Source organism: Piliocolobus tephrosceles, chromosome 18 (genome assembly GCF_002776525.5).
Source record: "Piliocolobus tephrosceles isolate RC106 chromosome 18, ASM277652v3, whole genome shotgun sequence".
In the NCBI taxonomy this organism is placed as follows: Eukaryota; Metazoa; Chordata; class Mammalia; order Primates; family Cercopithecidae; genus Piliocolobus; species Piliocolobus tephrosceles.
This window is the reverse complement of record NC_045451.1, coordinates 38,186,870-38,201,535: the sequence shown is the minus strand read 5'-3', so window position 1 is coordinate 38,201,535 and position 14,666 is coordinate 38,186,870. Positions and strand designations below refer to the sequence as shown.

The 14,666-nt window shown below is 33.9% G+C and overlaps 1 pseudogene; it reads left to right on the top strand.

Moving 5' to 3' along the window:
* The first annotated feature begins 5,891 nt into the window (after positions 1-5,891).
* On the top strand, positions 5,892-6,010 carry LOC111539785 (annotated as a pseudogene).
* The last annotated feature ends 8,656 nt before the right edge of the window (positions 6,011-14,666 follow it).

Here is a 14,666-nt window from a genome sequence, read left to right as displayed (position 1 = left end):
TTGGGAGTCAGGGTGGGGATTAAAAATGATATCAAGAATGTCCCTGAAAATCCAGAATTTATATTTTAATTGAGGTGACAACTCATATTCATATTTTAAGTAAATCAGAACTTAAATATCCAAATGAATTTATCCTTCTAGTAGTTTCTTGGAAGGCCAACTGCCTTTTTCATTATTGAACCATTGTTGGAACACCTTTAATAATTGTCCTAGCTGGGTGAGGTGGTGTAATCCCAGCACTTTGGGAGGCCGGGGCAGGCGGATAACAAGGTCAGGAGTTTGAGACCAGCCTGACCAACATGGCAAAACCGCATCTCTACTACAAATACAAAAATTAACTGGGCATAATGGCACGCACCTGTAATCCCAGCTACTCAGGAGGCTGAGACAGGAGAATTGCTTGAACTCAGGAGGTGGAGATTGCAGTGAGCCGAGATTGTGATTGTGCCACTGTATTCCAGCCTGTGTGACAGAGCGAGACTCAGTCTAAACAAAAAAAAAAAAAAAAAGAAAAGAAATTGTCCTAACAGCCTATGGCACATGATTTTACAGCAGAGCCGGAAGTAGCATAAATCTTTGCTCTTTGATGGTGTATTTGACTTGTTTTTAGAATCAATGGAAAATCCCTTCAAAACAGGTCTTTCAAATAAAGAGAGTGAGACTCCTGAGTAATCCCACTGTGGTATGAAAAGAAAAAAGAAGGTGCTGACAGAAATCACTTTCCTTGTATGGAATATGTTCTGGCTCTGGAGGAAAATTCATAAAAAAATAGGACCTGTGCTATCAAATGTCTGGGTGTTTCCAAATACTTAGCTGTTTGGCATTATACAGCTCCTTCATCGAATTGATTGGACAGTGAATGTTTCACTGTACATCTGCCTTTTTGTTGACATGTAGACACTACCATCAGCTTTGTTATTATCACTTCTGCAATCTGACCCTGTAAATAATATCTTGTACAGTTCATTAATGGTTTATGTTTATCCAAGGATTACTTATCTTCTGCATCTTCCTACAATTTTATTAGATAGGTATATCAGGTATGACTTGACCCACTCCCCAAGTGAGACCCAGCCAGGCCTTGATGTCACTGAGGGCAGCAAAGTTGGTGCCTGGGCTGTGTGGAAGGAAGCCTGCTTTCTGCTGATTTCAATGTGTTTCCCTTGGGCTGAATTTAAGGGATGTTCATCTCTGAGTATGTCCTTTCCCACATCAGTGCATCAAGCTTTGGTCTCCGTCTGTTAAGGTTTCATTCCATTCTTTATAAAAACTCATTTTTCCCTTTGTGTGAGAGAAAACTGTAAACAAATAACATTTTCACCTATATCTCCTATAGGCAGATGAACAATTTGAATTTTTCTCTTATTTCTTATTTGAAATTCTTATTTAATTTTTTCCTGATGTTGCCATATAACTACAAAATAACGTTTTGTTTGACATAGGTATCTTGTGAACTGACACTCAAATTTATTATTCTACTTGTAGAGATAATTTATTCTTAGAGGTTGAAAGGCAAGAATAATTATGATTATGTACTGGAGTTGGTTCTATAGAGTATAATAATGCCAAATAGGCACATACAGATTTTTACAGTGAAGTCATACAATAAACAGACTACATCATCAGCCTCCCAACCCAGTGAGAGACAGAAGTCAAGAGGATCCAAGTTATTTGCTCTGAGGTCCCTTAGCAAACAATGTGCATAAAAGGAAATATGAATTAAGAATCCCCCTGCCAGGCTTCATCGTCACCCTTTTTCCATTCTTTTTTTCCCTTCTAAGCATGAATTCTTACTTTTATCATAGTTTTGTTATAGGCACAGTTTTAAAATTTAATTTTGCTAAGCCTGGTACATCCATCTAGTAAATATTCAATTTAGCTGTCCAGGGTATTTTTAGCTTACCGTTATAGTTTTCCTTTAATGTTTAATTCTTTTGCCTAAAATTGCACATAAACTTTCACAAACGGGTATTCTGTACATCATCTAAGCTTTTTAAAATGCAGTGCTACAAAGCTTATTGAGAGTGAGGGGATTTATCCTAATCCAAGTCACTAGTTGAATATACATATACATTTAATGCCAAAGTATCGAGAATTTTCCTCCTAGCTATCCACTGATAATACGCAATGCTGACTACCTTCACTTAAAGGTACATCTCATATGACAATAGGAAGTCCTCAATGACTTTATAGTACATCTGATGGATGGAGCATAAGGGTATAAAATCATTTCTAATAATAGCAAAATGGCTAACAATTTATGAGCAGGGACTATAAGAAACTGTTCTCATGATGAGCATACCACTTCTTTTATACAGAGGTAAAGCAACTTCTGCAACGTCACACAGTTGTTAGGTAGTGACTTAGTCCATCTTCCAGACAGACATTCGGAAATACCTCATGGCATCCCTCGTTAAAAAGGGAATGCTAGCAGTGTATCTGCTCAGGTTGTTGTTCATCTTTAATAACTTTCCCAGGAAGTTTGTTTTAATTCATAGCTCTGTCCTGCATCAAAGAATGTGGATCAGGCACAGAGAATTTAAATGTAAGTTATGAACTGACTAATGTAATGTCTTGCTCATCCAATTTAGAAGCATTTATTAAGCACTTACTACATTCCTGGTACATATAGATGAACATTCTAGAAAGAAAAATAGGTTTAAAAAGTTATAAAATATGCATTATGGGCTACCACAAACCACTAAAAAATGTCAGCAGAGGATACTATTAACTCTGGACCAAGCAGCAGGACTGGAGTTGTATCATAGGAGTCTTTACATCCCCATTCAATGGCTGATTTCAGTACCTGTAGCATGTTTCCCAAACAATTTCTACCCTCTCTAAGCTGGCAACATGATCTCTGCTCTTATTTTCTCCTTTTACTACAAAGATCAAGACTCCTCTCTAGTGAGCCTTGTAGTGTTCTTTCTGTCTGGTAATCTCTATAACCTGTTATCCTTCTTCTGTTTTATTTATTTAAAAAAATCAAAAACAAAAACAAAAAACTGTCTTCTGCTAACCAAAGATAACTCTTCCAGCTCTGTTCTTGATAGCAATATTTTGCATCTCCTCCAGTTCCTCCAGGATCTGGCCTTATAATTTTTTATTCCCATTACTCTGACTAGAAAAGTGCCCAAGTATCCTACATGCTTAAAACAAAAGACACAACACCACCAATAAGTTACTTTTGCTTTCCCCTCCCTCCTTCCCTCCTTCCCTCCCCCATCCCCTCCCTCCCTCCCCCCTCCTTCCTTCCCTCCTTCCTTCCCTCCTTCCTTCCTTCCTTCCTTCCTTCCTTCCTTCCTTCCTTCCTTCCTCCCTCCCTCCCTCCCTCCCTCCCTTCCTTCCTTCCTTTTATTCTTTCCTTCCTCTTATTCTTTCCTTGCTTTCCTTTATTTTTTAAGAGATGGGATCTTTCTCTCTTGCCCAAGCTAGAGTTCACTGGTCTGATCACAGCTCCCCTACAACCTCGAACACTTGGGATCAAGCGATATTCTGACTTCAGCCTCCCAAGTAGCTGGGATTGCAGGCACGTACCACCACACCTGGATAATTGTTTTTGCTTTTGTTTTCTTGTGGAGTCAGGGGTCTTACTATGTTGCCCAGGTTAGTCTTCGGCTCCTGGCCTCAAGCAATCCTTCCGTCTCTGCATCCCAAAGCACTGAGCTAAGTTACTTTTACATATGTGTTTTCTTCCTCCAATAAACATTTACAAACTAGCCTGGACTATTTGCTGCCACTTCCCTGTCTTCCTGCACTTTCCTGAACTTATAATTCTAATAAAACTACACTGACTTTCTCTACTCATCTGTTTAAATCCAATGTATTGCTGCCAGTCTCCATTCTGCTTTATATTTCATCAACATTTGACTTTGACTCAATTCTTTTCTTCTTTACCTCTGTCTTATTCCTAAATTCCTAAAAATGTCTCTCAAGCAGCATTTTCCTAAATGCATTTCTAATATGTCCTTCAAACTCTTTAAATAGCTTCTAAATATTATTTCTCTACACAAATCAAATATTGCCTTTGCTTCGAATGAACTTCCTCTTGTCTGTCTACTGAGATTTTATGTATCAACCATCATCTAAAGTGAGTATCACTAGTTCCATAAACCTTTTGTTTTCTCTTAGCCAAAATGTAATGCTTTCCTTTGTGCTTTTGTAGCACTTAGTAATATTTTTCACATAGACGTTTGTTGCTATTTCTTCTTTATGAAGTTTGTCAAAAGTAGAAAAAACGTCATAAACGACATATGCTCCAATACATATTAACAGTTGTTATGCTTGTTTTAGATATATATTTTTAGAAAAAAATATTATATATATGATAAAATCCTCCTGCTTTTCAAGAGAAAACTGCTGTGCTAAAATAATTTCACCTACAAATAGTATTCTATTCATTCTGCTTTTTATTTTGAATGCCTGTATGTATGTGGATATGTTTAGATGTATATGAAAAAAACATAGAACTCTGTGTGTGTGTGTGTGTGTGTGTGTGTGTGTATTCTTAGAGGACATAATATTGATTTCTGTGGATTTTTTCATAAAATGGTACTTGCTGTACACAGTGCTTCGCACCTGGATTTCTCACTAAACATTATGTTTAGCAATGTATGTAGGTTGATAGGTTTATAGGGTACAACAGGTCATTAATTTTAAATCTTCATATGAATTCAATCAAGTCTTTCATGCTATCTCCTTAGACATTACAATTATTTTAAATTTGTGTTTTGTTCTGTTTTGTTACTACAAACATTGCTTGGATAAACATTTCATGCCTATGTGCAGACATTTCTACACAGTTTATTTATGGTGGCCACAAAGTCTCTATATCCTAATTAGTGATCTCTGTGTTCTATTCTTATCACAAATGTATATTTTCAAACCTGATCTTGTAGACAACTGCTTGGGAGTCATTAACAGGAAGGTACCTGATAGTTTTTTCAGGTCATTATTATAAGCAGGGATATCATGCAGAGACTTTATAGCTGCTCTATAAGTGGAAGGGCATTGTTCTATTGTTACTAAATATTGCCAACGCAATCTTTAAATAGGTTGGTTCTATATATATTCCAACAGGAAATACATCAAAGTTCTCATTACTCCAGATTCTTGACAAGAATTGACATTACCAGACTTTTAATTCTTTTACCAAATGAACAATACAATTATTTATCTTATTTTAATATGAATTGTGTTTAGTACAAGTATGGTTATTATTTTCTTGTATAATTATTGACAACAATATCTCTATCCTGAGAATTGCCTATCCATAACCTTTAGCTACTTAGATTGTGTTATGATTTACTATTAATTTTCAGAATTTCTGTGTAGAGTCTGTACTAACACTTCCTCTTTCATATACATTCCAAATATAAACTTTCCATCTGTAGTATCCCTTGAAACAATTTTCATTTTAATACAGTCAAATATATCAAAATATTTGTATATATGAATTAGGAACATGAATTCCTATGTTCATATTGAAGCAGGCATTATATATGCAATCATTCTGAGAATATTTTCTAATATGATGTGATCCTTTGTATTTTGTAATACTTTGAAGGTTTCTTTCATAATTAGGTTTTCAATAACTCTAGATTATACTGTGTTAAGGTGTAAATGTATTAATTTGAATTGGATAAAGAATAGAACTGGAGCAAATTTCACTTTAATATGTATCTCTGTAAAGATGTGTCTTAAAATCTTGAGCATGTAATACTTCTATCCTTTTAATAAAAATGAGACTAACATTCAAACATTTACTTCTAAAGTCATCAATTTCAAACATATTAACACTGTGGATTCTTGCTGACCTGAAGAGAAGAAAAAAAACACTTAAGTACCTTTCTGTTTAACAGTTACATGACTGCTATAGAAAATTTAGGGTGACCTATGGCCATACCACCCTGAACCCACCTGATCTCATCTGATCTCAGAAGTTAAGCAGGGTTGAGCCTGGTTAGGGCTTGGATGGGAGACTGCCTGAAAACATCAGATGCTGTAGGCTTAAATATAAACAACAAAAAAAGTGTTTTTTTTTTTTTTTTTTTGGCAGAGAAATTCCTATAATTTATTAATTTAAAAAAATCACTGCAAACCATTAAATACTCTTTAAGTAGCACTGATGGTAATTGACATCATATTATCTAGGTAATTTTGTATCCATTCTCTAAAATACAAAATTTTCTGGAATTCCTATGCATTCAGTGTATGATGAGCCAGGTGTGGTGATTTAAGGCTCTAATCCCAGCTACTCAGGTGGCTGAAACAGGAGAATTGTTTGAACCTAGGAGTTCGAGCCTGCACTGAGCAATGATCATGTTGCTGCATTCCAGCCTGGGTGACATAGTGAAACTCCACTTTTAAGAAAAAAATTAAAAATTAAAATGAAAATAAATATGTGACAAATGTGAACTAGTGTGGAGGATAGGTCTAGGTCAGCTCTATGTCACAGATTTTTGTATATCTGCCTTCTCCATTACATTTAATGTCCTGGAAAACAGACACATAGTTTGAATATCTTTGGAAAAGCTACAACTCTGAATGGAGTTGCCATACAAAACAGGTACTCAGTATTTGTTTAGTTAATTTGAACTGAAGTCCCATGTGCCTATAAAAACTGGGACTTAAAAAAGCTGGGGCAGATAATGAATAGCTTGGGTTAAGGATAAGAAAATTTAACCCTATACATATTATATGATATAATGAGTTTTTATTGTTTTACACATTCCTTTTTGCTGATTTTCTTAGAATCCAAATGTTCCTTGCCTCATGAACTCCCCACAATCTGACTAGCTTTTACATTTCTGGGATTTAGATTATCTACTTTGAAGCAAAAACAACACCTACTGTCCCTAAGTTTTTGGAACTATAGAATCCCACATATGAATGCTTGCTTGTTTCTACTATTATTATTTTCTATTTCTGAAATGGACTTATTATACAGTAGTTCCCAATTCAATCCCAGTATGTCCCAAACTCTCTCACCTCTCTGCTTAGTCTTGTCAGACATACTTTTACCAATTGCCACACATTGCAGTGTGAAGAAAGACAGGCCCATTTCATTTATAAGGATGATAGAGTCTCTCCACAATTAAGAATCAGAAAGAAAAAAAAAAATGCCAAGGAGAAAGAGTACCTGTTTGTTATTGTTACTAAGTAAGTTGTGTGTCCTCTCAAGGCCTCATTTTATTTATTTGAGAAAAGAGAGGACTGGACTACTCAGTCTTTAAGGCCATTTCTAGAAGTAATGTTCTATTACAGCTACTCACTTTAAAGATTACCCTGATAATTTTCCATGTCCTGTATGTTTACATTAGATTTATACTGACCTTTTTCTCAAAACGGTGTCTATTTGTCAATTTGTTCCCATTGTAATTTGCTCATATGGTATGCTATTTCTAACTAATTTATTGGAAATGTTAGTTATAGAAGGTCAAATAGGTTTCTTGCTTTTAAAGGTCATGTCCTCATGCAAAATGCCCTCATTTCAGAAATACAGGCATTATCTTGTTTTATTGCACTTTGCAGCCAGTGCAATTTTTTTACAAATTGAAAGTCTGTGGCAACCCTGCATCAAGCAAATCTTGGTGTCATTTTTTCCAACAACATGTGCTCACTTTATGTCTCTGTGTCAGCATATTTTGGCAATAAAATATTTTAATTGTTATGTATATTTTTAGACATAATGTATTTCACACTCAATAGACTACAATATAGTATAAACATAACTTTTATATGCACAGGGAAACAAAAAATTTGTGACATTCTTTATTGCGATATTCACTTTATTACAGTGGTTTGGAATCAAATCTGAAATATCTTTAAAATATGCCTGTGCCTTTCTATACAAGTTCATTCATTCATGGAGATCTGAACAATTTTTACAAAAGAGAGACAAATAGACTCAGATGGGCTGTTTACAATTATAAAATCATCAGGAATCCATTACCTGCCATCTCTTGAAGTCTTCATATGATCTCTGGTGTTTGTTTTCCCAAACTCAGTATCTTTAAATAATGATAGCTGGAGCTGGATTGCATAACAATTTATAAACTCAAGTTAAGTAGAGATACAATTTACTTAAAAAAAACAAAACAAACAAAAAAAAAAACACAACTTTTTGAATAGGTCATTACCCTGTCGAAGTCATTAAAATTTAGAGAAAAAAAAAATCCCCAGAAGGAAGAGCTATATACTGAAGACCCTTCATAAAGCATCTCATGATTCTTCAGATATTTTTCATATTATGGTTGAAATACTGAATTTAAAATACCTTGCTTATGCATTTGGACATGCATAAAAAATGTATGTTGAATTTAAGTGACATAGAAATGGGCGTCTTTAGAGTATTACAAAAAAAGTTCTATAACATTTAACATAAAGAGAAAATATTTGTTCTGACAAAAGAATACCTGTGTGAATGAAGAGCTATACCACATTCAAAAATGGAAAGACTTGGAAAATCTACTTTCACTAAATTAATCTATAAATTTGACACATACCGAAAGTAATTGTGAATTGATTTCTTATGGAAATCAAGCAACTGATTCTAACATAGTAGGTTAAGAAATTTTCCTAGTGCAGGAAAGCAAGAAGCAGGATTTCCTAGGCTATCAAGACTTACAATAATGTTGTCTAGATTAAAATACTATGTTAGAAACACTCAGGAGTAAAACCAAGCATTAAAACCAAGTGGAGACCCATAGAAGGGGCACATATATGTGGATTTTCATATATGACAAAAATGGTTTTCTAATTCAGTGAAATAAATAATGCAATTCCTAATCAAATAGGAAAAATGAAAAAAATATGATTTTATTCTTACCTCACACCATATATACGAATAAATAAGAATAAATTCCAGATAGATTAAGCATCTATATGTGAAAATTTTTAAAAGACAAAATGTAGACTAAAACCTCAGCTAGAAATGGATTTATAAAAACTAGATTTTAAAAGTTATAGAATATAAAGCAAAGTTTCCCATAATTTACTACATAGTATAATTATGTCCAAAAAAGAAAGCATAAATGATTACAAATGCAAACTACATGCAAGGGAAATGTATTTACAACTACACCTATATGACAAAACATTAAAATCTACAATATATAAAACGCTTCAACGAATCAATTAGAAACAGATAATATCAAACAGAAGAAAATAATAAGTAGAGTAATAGACAATTCAAACAAAATACTAATAGCCAACAAATGTGAGAAAATATGCTCAACAGCACTCTAACTCTCTAAATGTTCATAAAACAACAGATACTTTTTTATTCATTTGTTTGTCAAAAAGGGCAAAAGGGAAATAATTATCATTAGGCAAAGAGTATAGTGAAAACTGTTGCAGACAAGATCCACTGATAGATACAAAATTTAGTGGGTGAAAGTTTAAAGAGAAATAGATTTTACAAAGTTTCAAAATACCTTCCTCAAGATATGTATTAACTACAAAGCAAAAGAGAGTAGTTTACAGTGGAGAAACCCAGAAAAACACTACTTTAACCAAATGAACAAGGTTAACATCGCTAGTAATGACATGTTGACATCATGAATTCCTTGGCACCATGCACCAAGAAAGGCATATCATTTCTTTGATGTTGTTGCCAAAAATATCTCATTCCAATCATGAAAAACACACCAGGTAAACTCAAATTGAAGAACATTCTACAAAATAACCAATTAGTATTCTTCAAAACTGTCAAGACCAAGAAAGACAAGGAAAGACTGAGGAAATATTACACGTTAGAAGAGTCTAAGGAAAAACAGAAACTAAATGCAATACGGGATCCTTACTAGAATGAAAATACACATGCGCACGCGCGCGGGCGAGTGAAAAAAAAAAACTGGTGAAATTTGAGTTAAAGTCTGCAATTTTTTTAAGTACCAAATTGGACCAGTGTTGATTTCCTGGTTTCAGTAATTAAACTATGGTTGTGTAAGATGTTAACATTAAATGAAGCTAGATCAGGGGAATATGGGAACTGTCTTTTAATATTTATGTAACTTTTCTGTAAGCATACAATTATTTCAATATTGAAAGTAAAAATCACAAAAAGACTGTAGAAAAGCAAACATTTACTAAATGTTGGAGAGAATTTCATGAGCAATTTTATGCCATATAGTAAAATTTAATATGAGCATACTCTTTAGCCCAACAATATCCCTTCAATGCATATACTTAGCAAATTATTTTCAAAATTTTAAATTTATTCAGTGGTTATCCTAGAATTTTTAAGAATACAGTACAAAATAATGGAAGTATTGTTTTTTGAATAGCAAATTTATGTACATGTGCACAGTGCCATCATGTACAATTTAGCATACAGAACACTTCTGTTTGTGTGTGTAGGTGTTTATCGGAATGTGTTATCCAATGTATTTCTTATTGAGGATTGTGTTACCACCAGTCTGAAGAAATTCTAGCACTCTTAAACAATAGGTTAGAATAAATTTAATGTTTCTGAAAGTGAAAAATTGGAAACAAATGTAGAGCTAATGAAGAATGAATAAATAAGTTGTGCCATATATGTAGAGTAGAATATTATATACCAGGATCTGACAAACTGTAGTTTGTTGATCAAATTTAGCCCACTACCTTTCTTCATAAGTTTTATTGAGACACAGCCAATAATTCTTTCATGTGTTGTCTATAGCTGCTTTTATCCTAAAATATTTACTGCTGAGGCCTTTACCATAAAAAGTTTGTTGACTGCTGCTATGTAAAAATGATTAACATGTAGTTACATACAATGACATAGTTAAATCACCATACTATAATATTTACAGTAAAAAAATTGCAAAATAATGTACCATTTTAAAGAATTTGAGACCATTTGAAATTGTGTGAGTGTGCATAATTTTAATGTGAAAAACATGCATGTGTTAATTTTCTATTGCTCCATAACAAATTATCACAAACGAAGTGACTAGAAACAAAATGCATTTATTCTCACTCACATTCTGTAAGTAAGAAACATGGGCATGGAATGGCTGAGTTCTCTTCTCAGTGTCTCACAAGATTGGAATCTAGGCCAAGGCTAGGGTCTCATCTGTGGCTTTAGGTTCTCTTCCAAGCTCCTTCAGATGGTTGGAAGAATTTAGTTCCCTGTATTGTACATCTGAGGTCTCTGTTTTCTTGCTGCCTGTTAGCTGGGGTCACTCCCAGCAACCAGAGGCTGTCTAGAATTTTGCTAGAGGAGTTCATTTCCACATATGGCTTCCTCCATCTTCAAAGCCAACAGTAGAGAATCCTCCCCATGTTGACTGTCTCTCACACTTTGAATCTCTTTTCCAGAAACAGTTCTCTTTAAGAACTCTCTGATTAGGTCAGGCTATTTGAGAATAAGCTTTCTTTGTTAAGGTAAGCTGATTTGGGATCTTAATTATATCTGTAGCAGTCTATTACAGAAGCACCTAGATTAGTGTTTGATTGAATAACTGGGAGAAGGTGCGTGTACAACAGCAATGGGGAATCTTAGGAGCCATCCTAGAATACTGCCTGTCAATGCATGGAAAAAATAAATACCATTTAATAACATTACTTACTTCAGAAACGGAGGGAAGCAGACATACTTATTCCAAAAGGTACACACATGTCTTGAAATACACTTGTAATATTTTATTCTGTCAACACAATTGAAAGCAAATATGGCCACTTACTAAAATGCAATTACACTCTATATTTAGCACATAGATGTACATTAGGGTATTCCTTATATTTTCATATATTTGAACTTTTTCAATTCAATAAAAGAAATTTGACTTCAAGTTTCACATCAAATCCCTCCCTTCAGCTTAAGCATTCTTCAACATTTTCTTCATTCTTGCACTTTCAAAATTCTCTTACAGTTAATACCATCTTTTCTGAGTATCACATACATACCATAGACTGTTGTGTGCAATTGACATACATCAACACTAATCAATACATAAAACCTGTAAGAAAGATATCTATTTGAAAAGAAAAATGTGTGGCTCAGTAGGATGAGTTTCTGATAGTCTTATAACTGGATCCATTTGGCTGAATTGAAACACTTCATATTTTTTACTCCATCTCATGGGTTTTTAATTATTAGTGCAAACATCTTTCTTGTCACAAAACTCTAAATTCTTAAAGAAATACATCTTTTATGACCCTCGGCCTCTAAACAGTAATATTTATAGAGTACTTTCTCTTAAAGCAAATGCTTGAATTGATTAAATGGAGATGAATTCCTAGCACATCAGATGAGAACATCCAGTAAAAGATTTAAATTCCTTTATAAATCTGAATAGAGTTAGTGGGGGGTTAGGGGGATATGGGTTTAGATATACAATTACATTTTGCATCTGAGTCAATGTTAAAATTCCATTTTCATTCTCATACTTGGAGTCATCCCTACTGAAGGTTACAACTTTCCTTTAACAACAAGGAAACCCTTTCTCTATTCTATAGGTTCACAGAATATAGTGTTTTCGCTCTCACATTATCTCACTGCTTCACTAGAATTTCAGATACTTGATTCTCCTTAGAAATAAATGTCATGGTATTAGCTGTACATATTAATAACAATACAAAATATATAATATAAATTTCTCAAAGCATCAGAACTTCAAACCAGCATACTAAAACTCATGTCCAAAATATGTTAACTATATATATATATATATATCCACACACACACACACATATATGTGTATACACACACACACACAAACACACACATTTATATAGTATTTCCCCATTATCCATCCATGGGTCATACTTTCCAAGACCCCCAATAGATGCCTGAAACCATCGATAGTACTGAACCCTATATATATATACTATATATACACATATTATATATATATATATACTATGTACATTTTTTTCCTTCTTATCAATTTTACAAATAGAAGATTTACTCCTACTGTAGATATTAGTGAGTTCAACATAAATTTTTTTTGAAATTAAGGCTAGAATTTTCAACATTTAACCTAAGGAAGTATTTTATGGCTTCTCTTAGACGTATCCAAATAGCTAGCATCCCTACTCTTGTGCTTTGGGGTTATCGTCAAGTAAAGTAAGATTTATTTGAACACAAACTCTGCAGTACCTCAAAAGTCAGTTTGATAACCAAGTTGGCTACTAAGTGTAGTATAGACAGTGTGAATACACTGGACAAAGGGATGATTCACATCCTGAGTGGGATAAAGGGAGATTTCATCTTGCTCCATGGATAGTGCTACATTTCAAACATAAATTGTTTATTTTGGGAATTTTCCACTTAATATTTTCAGAGTGTTACATCAGGTAACTAAAATTGTAGAAAACAAAACCATGGATAAAGGGAGACCACTATACCTACAAATACTTAATCATTTTGGATAAACCAGAGATAGAAAGTCATGTTATTTTATAGATAGATCTAGACTTTTATGTACATAAAGGGTAACAGGTGATGAAATGTTGGTACTCCTGCATTATAATATAAATTTGTCTCCTAACTACCAGCAAATTCCTCAAGAGGTAGTCCTACTTGCCAGATGATCAGGTTTACCTGACTACAAATGCTACAAGCCACACTAGGGCATGGTGCCTCCTATACAGGCCTCATTAAATGCTACATACATGATGTAAATAGCAAGAGTTATGAACCAAGGCTCACAAACCTGGATTCTAGACATATCCTCAGTTACACAGAAGTCTATGACCTTAGATAGGTGAAATAATTTATCTGGTCCTTGAATGATTCCATCTTTAAATTAGGATAATATATATCACCTGACTGAAGTAATGTCTGCAAACCTCAAAAAATAGGTATGGCTCTGTAAACAATAAATATTTTTTCTGCCATCTCTCTTCTTTCTTTTTTTTACATAAAATAAGTCTGAGCTACATTTTCCAGGGTCAATATATGTCCTTTAGGGTTTGTCTGGGATCTGGGTTTCTTCCAAGTGTGATATAGACAGTCCTTAGTCCTCAATGTCCAAATGAGTGCTCAAGTTCCAGTCTGACATCTGAGTTTTCAGCCAGAAGGATGCAGAAAGGATCAATAATGTTACATCAAGTAATCCAGTTGTATTTTAATGTGGTTTCTTAGAAGTTTCTATACAATCTTTCTGCTTACACTGACCCGTCCATTTGCTATCCTATTTGCAAGGGATATGAATAATACAGTCTTCATTCCAGGAGGCCACATGTCCAGCTCAAAGTCTGGCAATGTATTACTAGAGAAGGATAAAAGAGATATTAGGGTAGATGACTTGCAGTTTCAATTACACAAGTAAATCCAAGGCCTGGATAGAATAAGGTGTAACTTCCACATTTTAGAGCTATAATTCTATAATCTTTGTCTATACAAATGTATAAAAAATCTTCACCATATGCACATACACACATATATTTAACCTGTCTGTCAAATTTGTGAATATGAACATCTAGCATAAAAGCATAGTCTTTTTGATATGCATAGTTTTTTAAAAATAACATTTCCATGAGGCATCAAAGCTTTAATATCTACAACATTCCTTAGAAGGGAAAAAAAATTACACATACCACAGAGCTCAGAACCTGCTATCAATTCCATTCTCAGTGGCAGAATGGCTTTAATAGCAAAGACATTTATGAGTCATAAATTACCATTTATAAATGCAGTGTTTAGTGTTCATTTCAATGGACGACATATGGTC